At 39.9% G+C, this 9,750-nt stretch overlaps 1 long non-coding RNA gene across 1 annotated transcript; it reads left to right on the top strand.

The window, feature by feature from the left end:
- The first annotated feature begins 668 nt into the window (after positions 1–668).
- On the top strand, positions 669–5,012 carry LOC138737679 (uncharacterized). The gene is made up of 3 exons (XR_011341142.1): positions 669–859; positions 3,825–3,877; positions 4,648–5,012. It is a non-coding gene; the product is annotated as an uncharacterized lncRNA (long non-coding RNA).
- The last annotated feature ends 4,738 nt before the right edge of the window (positions 5,013–9,750 follow it).

Below are 9,750 nucleotides of genomic sequence, written 5' to 3'. Positions count from 1 at the left end.
GGTGCTGGCTCTAATACTCCGATATGTCTTCCCCAATGGGAGCAGGTGAAAGATACTGTGTGTAGGGTGGAAGGAGTCCTCAACAATTTTACACACACTCTTCAGACAATGATCCCAGTAGATCACATCGATAAGGAGGAGCTGGACTCCATTGATACTCTCTGGCACACTTATGGTCCTGTGGATTGACCTCTGATCTATTTCTCTGTAGCAACTATACCAGACTGTGATGCAGCATGCTCTTGATAGAGCAACTGTAGAAGGTGACAATAATGGTTGCTGGTAGCCTTGGCCACTTCAGTCATCTCAGGAAGTGCAGTCGCTGTTGCACCTTCCTGACAAGTGAGGAGATGTTGAATGTCTATGACAGGTCACTAGTTAAGTGAACTCCAAGGAACTTGATGCTCTCCACTCTGTCTACTACAGAGTTGTTGATGTGTAGTGGAGGGTGTTCATTCCTGGTCCTCCTGACGTCCACAATCATTTTTTTGTCTGTCCATGTTGAGATTCATGTTGTTACTCTTGCACCATTTCATGAGACTTCCCACCTCTTCTCTTTAATGCAATTCATTGTGGCTGATGAGGCCAACTATTGTTGAATCATTTGCAAACTTGATGACATTGTTGGAGTTGAATCTGGCAATGCAGTTGTGGGTCAGTAATGTGAACAGAAGCAGGCTGAGCACACAGCCCTGAGGTGTGCCAGTACTCAGCGTGACAGTGCTCTATATTCTGCTACTGACCCGGACAGACTGTAGTCTTTCCATTAGGAAGCCCAGGATCAAATTACAGAGAGGGGTGTTGAGTCCCAGTGAGAACAGCATTTTCACCAGCTTCTGGGGAATGATCTTATTAAATGGTGAGTTAATGTCAATGAACAGCAATCTGTCATATGAGGTGTCATTCTCTAGGTGGGCCAGAATGGAGTGAACTAAGAAGGCTATAGCATTGTCTGTGGAACAGTTTCTTCTATAGTGAATTGAAATGGTCCAGCATATCTGGGAGGTATCCATTGATGTCCTAGATGCTTGAAATATTTGATAATGGTGAGGCCAGTGTCACAATGCGAAAGTCATTGAGGCCTGTTATTGTCACCCTCTTGGGTACCAGATGATGGTGGCTGCCTTGAACCCTGTGGGAATGATGGACTGCTGCAGTGAGGTTTGTAATATATCTTTGAAGACCTCTGTCAATTGGTCTCTGCAGTCCTTCAGTACCTGACCACATATGCTATCTGGTCCTATCTTGTGTGGGTTTGCCTTGGATAGGGTTCTCCTCATATCAGCCATGGCAATGTAAGGGGACTGTTCATCAAGAGGAAATTGAGCTTTCTTTGATATCATCCTGTTCTTCTCATCAAACCGTGCATAGAAAGTGTTCAGTCTATCTGGAAGGGAGGCAGAAGGGAACTTCATTGGGAGTGCACCAGTTAATCTGATGGGGTTATCCTTGGAAACTTCATTTTTGACAATGAGCTGCTGGTTTTCCAACTAATCTAAACTGAAAATTGAATATTGGCCAGAAGTACCAAGGTATGATCTCTGTTGATTATCAATTTAATATTACATATTAGTTTGACATTATTCTTTAGTTCTGTCATTCTCAGTCTCCTTTTGCCTATGGCTAGCTTAGGACTCTTTTCAAAGTTTATGGGATCCCTTCCCTGGGAAGCAGTTAATTTTAATAGGTTTCTTCTGTACTTCACTCCTACCAACTACATTTTAAAAAATATTTTATAATTGTAGCCTATGACCTCCCTTAAATATGCTGTGGTCCTGAGGGGGGGGGTGTGTGTGTGTGTGTGTGTGTGTGTGTGTGTGTGTGTGTGTGTGTGTGTGTGTGTGTGTGTGTGTGTGTGTGTGTGTGTGTGTGTGTGTGTGTGTGTGTGTGTGTGGAGGGGGGGTGTTGGGATGCATCTGGCCATGCTCCTGTCAACTTTATATTGGATCTTTTTTGAGAGCGTTCTGGCTGGCTGCATCACGGTATGAAATGGTTGCCATTGAGTATTGGATCAGATATCAATCCACTGGACTACAAGATAAGCAGAGAGGATCATTGAAGTCTTCCTCACCTCCATCGACATGATCTATTGGGATCATTGTCTGAAAAGAGGTCCCAAAGTCATTAAAGACCCCTACCACCCTGCACACAGCATCTTCCAGCTACTCCCATTGGAAAAGAGATATAGGAGTATCAGTGCCAGAACCACCAGGCTGAGAAACAGCTTTTTCTCGTGAGACTGCTGAATGACTGATGAACTGCTCATAGAAACTCTCCAAGACTCTACTATTATTTAACAATATTTATTTATCGATTTATTTATTTATATATTTATTACATATACTGTAAATCTCTTGTAAATATGTATGCTATGTCTATCCATGTGTTTGCATGTTTTGTTTATACCAAGGACTGAAGAACGCTATTTCATCCAGTTGTACTTTACAACTATATGGTGATAATAAAATTGAACTTGAACTTATTTGGCCCCAGTTGAGGATGGCTGCTTTAGTGATTCCATGCATTCTTAGGTTTGGTATAAGCTCAACAAATCTCAGTTGGGCATTATGGAAGAGAAGCAAGTAGTACTCTAACCAATTTAACAGCTGTCAAAATTAGCTAATGAAAAGTTCTCAGAAAATCTTCTTTATTGGCCCTATATTCAGGGATAAACTTACTTCTAATCTGAAATGTAATGCAAAAGGATACTCTTGCACCATTGCAAAGGTTGAGGGTAACAAAAGATGATCTTATGTACCACAAAATATGATAATTAGATTTTTATAGACTATATATCCTGAGTTTACTGTGTTAGCAAGTTAGTTTGTAATTTATAAAGGATCTTCTAACATTATCTTTTAATGTTTTCCCCTTTGAATTACTTCATAATTCAACTGCAGATTAACCATCAAACCAAAAATGCACTGTGGGAGATAGTGGTCAAGTTTTAAAATTCAGAACCATGTTGTGATGGCATTAATTTATATTTATTTTCCATATCCCACATCAATTACAATTTGTCCCTTTGAATTGTTGGCAAGTTGTTCCAGAAATTAGCAGTTTTACTGAAGTTCATTTCCACTCAGCTCTTCATATTCAGCTGTTTAAACTTTAGCTTTTATGGCACCAGTATAAAGAAGCCCAGTATTAAATGCCCTGACTCTGCATGGAATTCAGCAACTATGCAGTGAAGAGATAGAAAATATTTGTTCTGCATCCAATAGTTGTGTTGGGCATTGTAGGAGGAGGTGCTCTGCCAAGCATGTGGAGATAAACAAGAAAATCTGCAGATGCTGTGATCTAGTGCAGAACACAAAAGTACTGGAGAAACTCAGCAGGTCGCACAGCATTCATAGGAAGTAAGACATTTAATATTTCAAGCCTGAGTCCTTCTTCAGGAGTGCTGAAAATCAGACAGATGCCTGAATAAAAAGGTGAAGTATCAGGGCAGCAATGTTGACGGCATTTTAGTTCCTTTGGCTGCTGTGTGACCTTCTGAATATCTCCTCTATTTTGCAGAAATTAGGGTCCAAGTTCTTGGACGGATCATATGGATGACTCTGGTATGCTAAAGTATTCTGAAGAAGGAAGCTTCTCTTCAGAACAGGCTGAAATTATGGGTTGGAGTTTTGATGTCTGATTGGGAAGTATCACACACTGTATATTGCACATATGATTTACTGGAACTAAATATTATCAGGAATGACAATTTTCAACCTATGTTGTCCTTTCTATTAAGTACAGATGTACAGGATGGATTTTTAATTAGAAAATATAAATGGAAGAAAAAGTTTTTAATTCCTTGTTATAATTGTATCTTGCAGAAAACAATGGATTGATTTGGATGTCCTGAAGTTCTGAAAGATGTGATGTAAATGTAAGATGTTCTCTTTCATTTTCTTCTAGACTTGACCATGTAAATAAAACCAAGAATCAGAAATTGGAGAAAGATAGGATAGACGGGTGTTTGGAATTAACTCTTTTGGTGATTCAAATGGGAGTGGAAGGGGTGGGGTGGAGAGGTAATGGATAGGATATCATTTGGAGCAGAAATCAAGTTCAGAAATTTTGAACCTTAATATTCTATCTTTAGCCTTCACAATATACATGCCTCAGCTTAGCATTCTCATACCAGATGTTTGGATCATTTGCTACAACTCTTGCCAACAGTTACCTCTTCTTGCCTGTCCCCTACTTTGAGTGAGATACCAATGCTGCTCTTGATTAACAACGCTTCCACTTTCAAGACTGGGATGTAAGCCATATCCCAGATAGCTCTGATAAATAGAGGTGTGAGTGTTGGCACCAAATAATTGATTTGTGTCTAAAGAGGTTACATGATTAATTTTAATAAAATATAATCATAGGCCATTTTCAGCCATGATTGCCATCCATTCCAAAGCTAACTTTTGTAGGAAGGCCAATATTATTACACTTCAGCTACTCTTCCTGGAGAAGTACCTCAGAATCTTGTGTGTGTCTGTGTGAAGATTCCATCAGGCCCTCTGTCCTGGCAGAAAAAAAACTGCAAACAAAATACTTATTTAACCTCGTACTTCCATAATTCAAATCTGCCTTAAACCCCAGATACAAATGAAGTTCTCATTCGACAGAAGTGGAATCATTTTGTCCTTTCCTTGGCATTAGGTCAGGTGCAGAGGAGAAATGGTGAGCCAAAAGAACAACCTATCCTGGATTCATACTTCCTCATTAGTCAGGAAGATGCAGCAGTGCGTAAACTTCCTAAGGAGGCTGAGGAGAACAAGACTAATCGGCCCCCATTTTGACAACCTTTTACAGGAGCCCAATTGAGAGTATCCTGTCTGGCTGCATCATTGTGTGGTAAGGTAGCTGCAAAGCAATGGACCAGAAGTCAAAGGATCATTAAAATAACCAGGAGGATCAATGAGGTCTCCCTTTTCTCTATTGATGACATTTACTGGATGCGTTATCTAAATTGGGCTCAAGGAATTAAAGAAGACCCTTTCCATCCGGCACACCGAATATTTTATCTGCTATTCATGAAGATTCCATCATGAGCAGAGAGATGCTGTTTTGCCAGATTGTACGTGTATAATTAGATGTCAATAAACTTGAGCTTGAACTTGAACTGATGCTTGAAGCACTCATTTTTGATATGCCAATGTTAAGAAGATATAAGGAACTAATTGTAACCAAAGAAAATAATTCTGGATTTGACTTTACTCGGGTGGAACAAATAATTGATTTGTGTCTAAAGTGGTTACATGATTAATTTTAATGAAATATGATCATAGGCCATTTTCAGCCATGATGGCCAAAAGCTAACTTTTGTAGGAAGGCCAATATTATTACACTTCAGCTACTCTTCCTGTAAAATGACCAATGATCATATTTCATTAAAATTAATCATGTAATCACTTTGGACACAAATCAATTATTTAGTGCCAACACTCACACCACTGTCTGTCAGAGTTATCTGGGATATGGCTTACATTTAACCTTATTCTACAAAGTAAGAGTATTATCACCGAGACAATGATCCAGATGTATGTTCCTCATTGGTTCTTCTCTGCACTTTGAGATTGTATTTTTGACACCTCTCTCAGGAGCTCCCTGAATTGTTGCTGATCCTTTCATATTCTGAACAATACTATTCACCTGATGGATCATTCTTAATCATGCACTATAAATGGATAATATTCACTCAAGTGATTTCATGGGTAGTATAAATTTACACTTATCCCTGGTGCATGCTAGGTGTGGATAGAGTCAGCTTGATGGACATTTTTTCTGTGCTTTTTTCTCAATGGAAGTAAGTTATAAGTGCACGTTAATTGATTTGCTTTAACTCCAGGCTCAATCATTTGATATTACAGCTAAGTACCTCCTCAGATCTGGGATGATGAAGGTTTGAGAACAAATGTCAGCATTACTGGAAATTAACACGTTACATGATTAAATTAAAAAAAAACACTTATGCAAATCCTGATTTTGCAGAAACCTATGAATAGACAAAGTCTAAAAGACCCATTATAGTTAATCGATCAGTCCTCACTTTGGGAGCAAGTAATGTGACTGCTTAATTATACTTTCAATAATCATTAAAATCATCTTCAAAATCTACATAACCTGAATTGTACAATTTCAGGAGATGCTTTCATAATATTTCAAGAATTGTTGATTAAAAACTGGAGTCTTGGGATTTTGTTGGAGTTCATCTAACAAAAAAGGTTTCTTTAAGGAAGAAAGTCAAGTCAACTTTATTTATTGTTCATACCATGCTTGCATGGTAGGATGAGATAATATTTCTCCAGGACCATGGAGCATATTTGCATAGATATAAATCAGGAAAGCAGTCAACACATTAAAATATTAAGGTAGGTATTGAGACATATACACTGAAAGTCCATGGTGCATTATGCACATTTGTATTGGGAGTTCAGGTGCTTTCTGCCTGCATCGAGTGTAGAACAAGCCCTTTATGCTAGGAAGAGATTCCCCATTGGTCTTTTCCACTGAATTCACTATCCTCTGCTGGGTTTTGCAACCTGAGGTGGTACAGCTTCAAAACCAAGCGGTGATACAGTTGCATAGGATGCTCTCAATACATCCCTTGTAGAATGTAGTGAGGATGGAGGGTGGGAGAGGGACTTCCATCAGCCTTCGCAGGAAGTAGAGGTGCAGCTGGGCTTTCTTGGCTATGGAGTTGGTATTAAGGGACCAGGAGAGATTCTCCACCAGGTGCACTCTAAGGAAATTGATACTTTGGACAACCTCAATGGTAGAGCTGTCAATGGTTAGGGGAGCATTATCTCCTCAGGCCCTCCTGAAGTGAACAACCATCTCTTGTTGTTTTAAAGTTCAGGTACAGGGTTGCTTGCTCTGCACCAGTTCATTAGTGTCTGTACTTCATCTCTATGCTGCCTGCTCATTCTTACTGAGAAGGTTCATCACTGTCGTGTCATCAGCGAACTTGATAACGTGGTTCAAGCTGTGTTTGGCTGCAGCAGCATCGTGGGTCAGCAGAGTGAACAGCAGTGGATTAAGCACGTAGTCCAGGGTGGCCCCCATGCTCAGTGTGATAGTCTTGAAGGTGCTGTTTCTGATCCAAACTGCCTGAGGTCTCCTTGTCAGGAAGTCGAGAATCCAATTGCAGAGGAAGGTGTTAAGACCCAGCAGGCCCAACTTCCTGATCAGGTAGTGAGGTATGATCATGTTGAATGCTGAAATGAGGTCAATAAACAGCATTCAAACATACAAGTCTTTATTTTCCAGGTGGGTGAGTGCTAGATGAAGGGTGGTGGCTATAGCGTTGTCCATGGAGCAGTTGGATCTATTTGCGAACTGCAGGGTGTCCAGTGACGGGGGCAGCAGGTACTTGATATGCCCCATGATGTGTCTCTTGAAGCACTTCATGATGATGGACGTGAGTGCAACCGAGTGGTAATCATTGAGGCAGGACCCAGATGACTTCTTGGGCACAGGGACAATGGTGGCAGCTTTGAAGCATGTTGGGTCCATGGCACTACTCAGGGAGAAATGTGCCAGTGAGAAAATCTGCTTGGAATGTTATCCGGTCCAGCAGCTTTCTTTGGGTTGACATTGCCTAATTCTTTCTTCACATTGGCCACTGTAAGACATAGCACCTGATTGTTTGGAGGTGAGGTGGTCTTCTCCACTGCCACACCATTTTTTGCCTCAAGCCACATGTAGAAGTTGTTCAGTTTATCTGTGAGGGAGGCATAACTAGCACAATAGGCAAAAAGTAGACTTTGGTAAATTGTTTAGGGTGATCGGTGTAGTTCATATTAAATGAAATGTTTTGCTCCAGGCATACCTTATTTTTCCTGACGATGGCTTGAACATTTTTAATCTGTTATAGGAGCTTGCTGAAAACTCCTAATTAGGTCCAGAGTATAATCCTCCAAGGCAATGTCAAAATTGTTTGGTAGCTGCTATGTGTAGAAAGTGGCTAAAAGACCTTGGTCTTGGTTTATAGATCAAAGTTTTGGGTCTCAATTCATTTCCAGAGACTTTGATGGCTTACAGCAGGTACACATAAGAAGTTTCGTGCAGATTTGGGTCCATTATTTGATAACTTTTGTTATTTACTGATTGTAAAACATTCTTGAGTACAAAGTGAGTTGTGTACTTCTTTGTGTAGCAATAGTAACTTGCATTCTGCAAGTAATTTGTTCAATGTGAAGATTTTGAACACATAATGTGGCTTTCTATGTGCCCTATGATTTACACTGATTTTCATACATGAAAAGCAAGCATGTTTGTTTTATTTGTGTCTATTATGTAACCCCATTACATCTTCAAAAGAAATGGCATATAACAGCCAATATTATAAGATCATAAGACACAGAAGCAGAAACAGGCTAATCAGCCCCTGGAGTCTGCCATGCCATTTAATCATGAGCTGATCTATTTTCTCATTTAGCCCCACTGCCCCACTTTCTCCCCATAACCTTTCATGCTCTGGCTAATGAAAAACCTCTGCCTTAAATAAACCTAATAACCTGGCCTCCTCAACCACCTGAGACAACAAGTTCTATAGATTTATCACCCTCTGGCTCAAGAAATTCCTATGCATCTCTGTTCTAAGCAGATGCCCTTCAATCCTGAAGTTGTGCCAATTTGTCCTAAAGACTCCCACCATGGGAACCAACCTTTCTAAATCCACTCTGTCCACACCTTACAACATTTAAAATGTTTCAATGAGATACCCCCTTCATTCTCCTAAATAGCATTGAGTACAGGCAAAGACCTGTCAAATGCTCCTCATGTGATAACCCTTTCATTCCTGGAATCATACCTGTGAACCTCTTCTGAAACCTCTTCAACGTCAGCGAATCCATTTTTAAATGAAGAGCCCAAAATTGCTGACAATACTCCAACTGATGACTCACCAGTGTTTTATAAAGCCTTAACATCATATCCCTATTCTTAATATCTATTGAAAGGAATGCCAGCATGGCATTTGGCTTCTTCACCACCAACTCCCAGTCCCTTTGCATCAGGGTATTTTCAGTTTACTCCCCACTTAAAAAAAACATCTGCTGTTTATTTTTTTCAGCCAAAGTCCATGACAGTACACTTTCCAATATTGTGTTTCAATTGCCACTTTTCTGTCCATTGTTCTTATCTATCTCAGTCCTTCTACAGCCTCCCTATTTCCTCAAAACTACCAGATTCTCCACCTACCTTCATACCATATGCAAACTTGGCTACTAAGCCATTAATTCCATAAGTCAAATCATAAAAAAGAGGGAGCCCCAACATTAACCCTTGTGGAACACCACTAGCAACTGACAGCCAATCAGAATATGTTCCCTGTATTCCAACTCTCTGCTTCCTGCCAATCAGCCAATGCTCTACACATACTAATGTTATGGGCCCTGAGGAGCGCAAAACTCAGCAGCAATAGAAATTCACCAAGACACATGGTTACTTAAACAAAAGTTGCTTTTAATCATCTTTAAACATGAAAACAGGATCAAACACTAACTTAGTACTATTAACTTAACCCCCTTCTAATTCTAAGTGCACATATATGTAATGTGTGTGTAAGTTCAAAAATGTTCTTTGATTCACTTCTCACTCCTTTAAGTTCGCCGATATCAGGAAATTCTTATACTGTGCACAGAATTTAACATTTATAAAGTTCATCAGGCTTTGGTGCTTGAAAGGTAAACGGTTACTGCTCAGAAAGATTCTTGTTGGTTTTCAGAGAGAGATTTGTTGTTCCAGGACATCCACGAC

The sequence above is a fragment of the Narcine bancroftii genome, chromosome 6 (genome assembly GCF_036971445.1).
Source record: "Narcine bancroftii isolate sNarBan1 chromosome 6, sNarBan1.hap1, whole genome shotgun sequence".
Lineage (NCBI taxonomy): Eukaryota > Metazoa > Chordata > Chondrichthyes > Torpediniformes > Narcinidae > Narcine > Narcine bancroftii.
The sequence above is the reverse complement of the archived record's forward strand: the minus strand, read 5'-3'. Positions and strand labels throughout refer to the sequence as shown.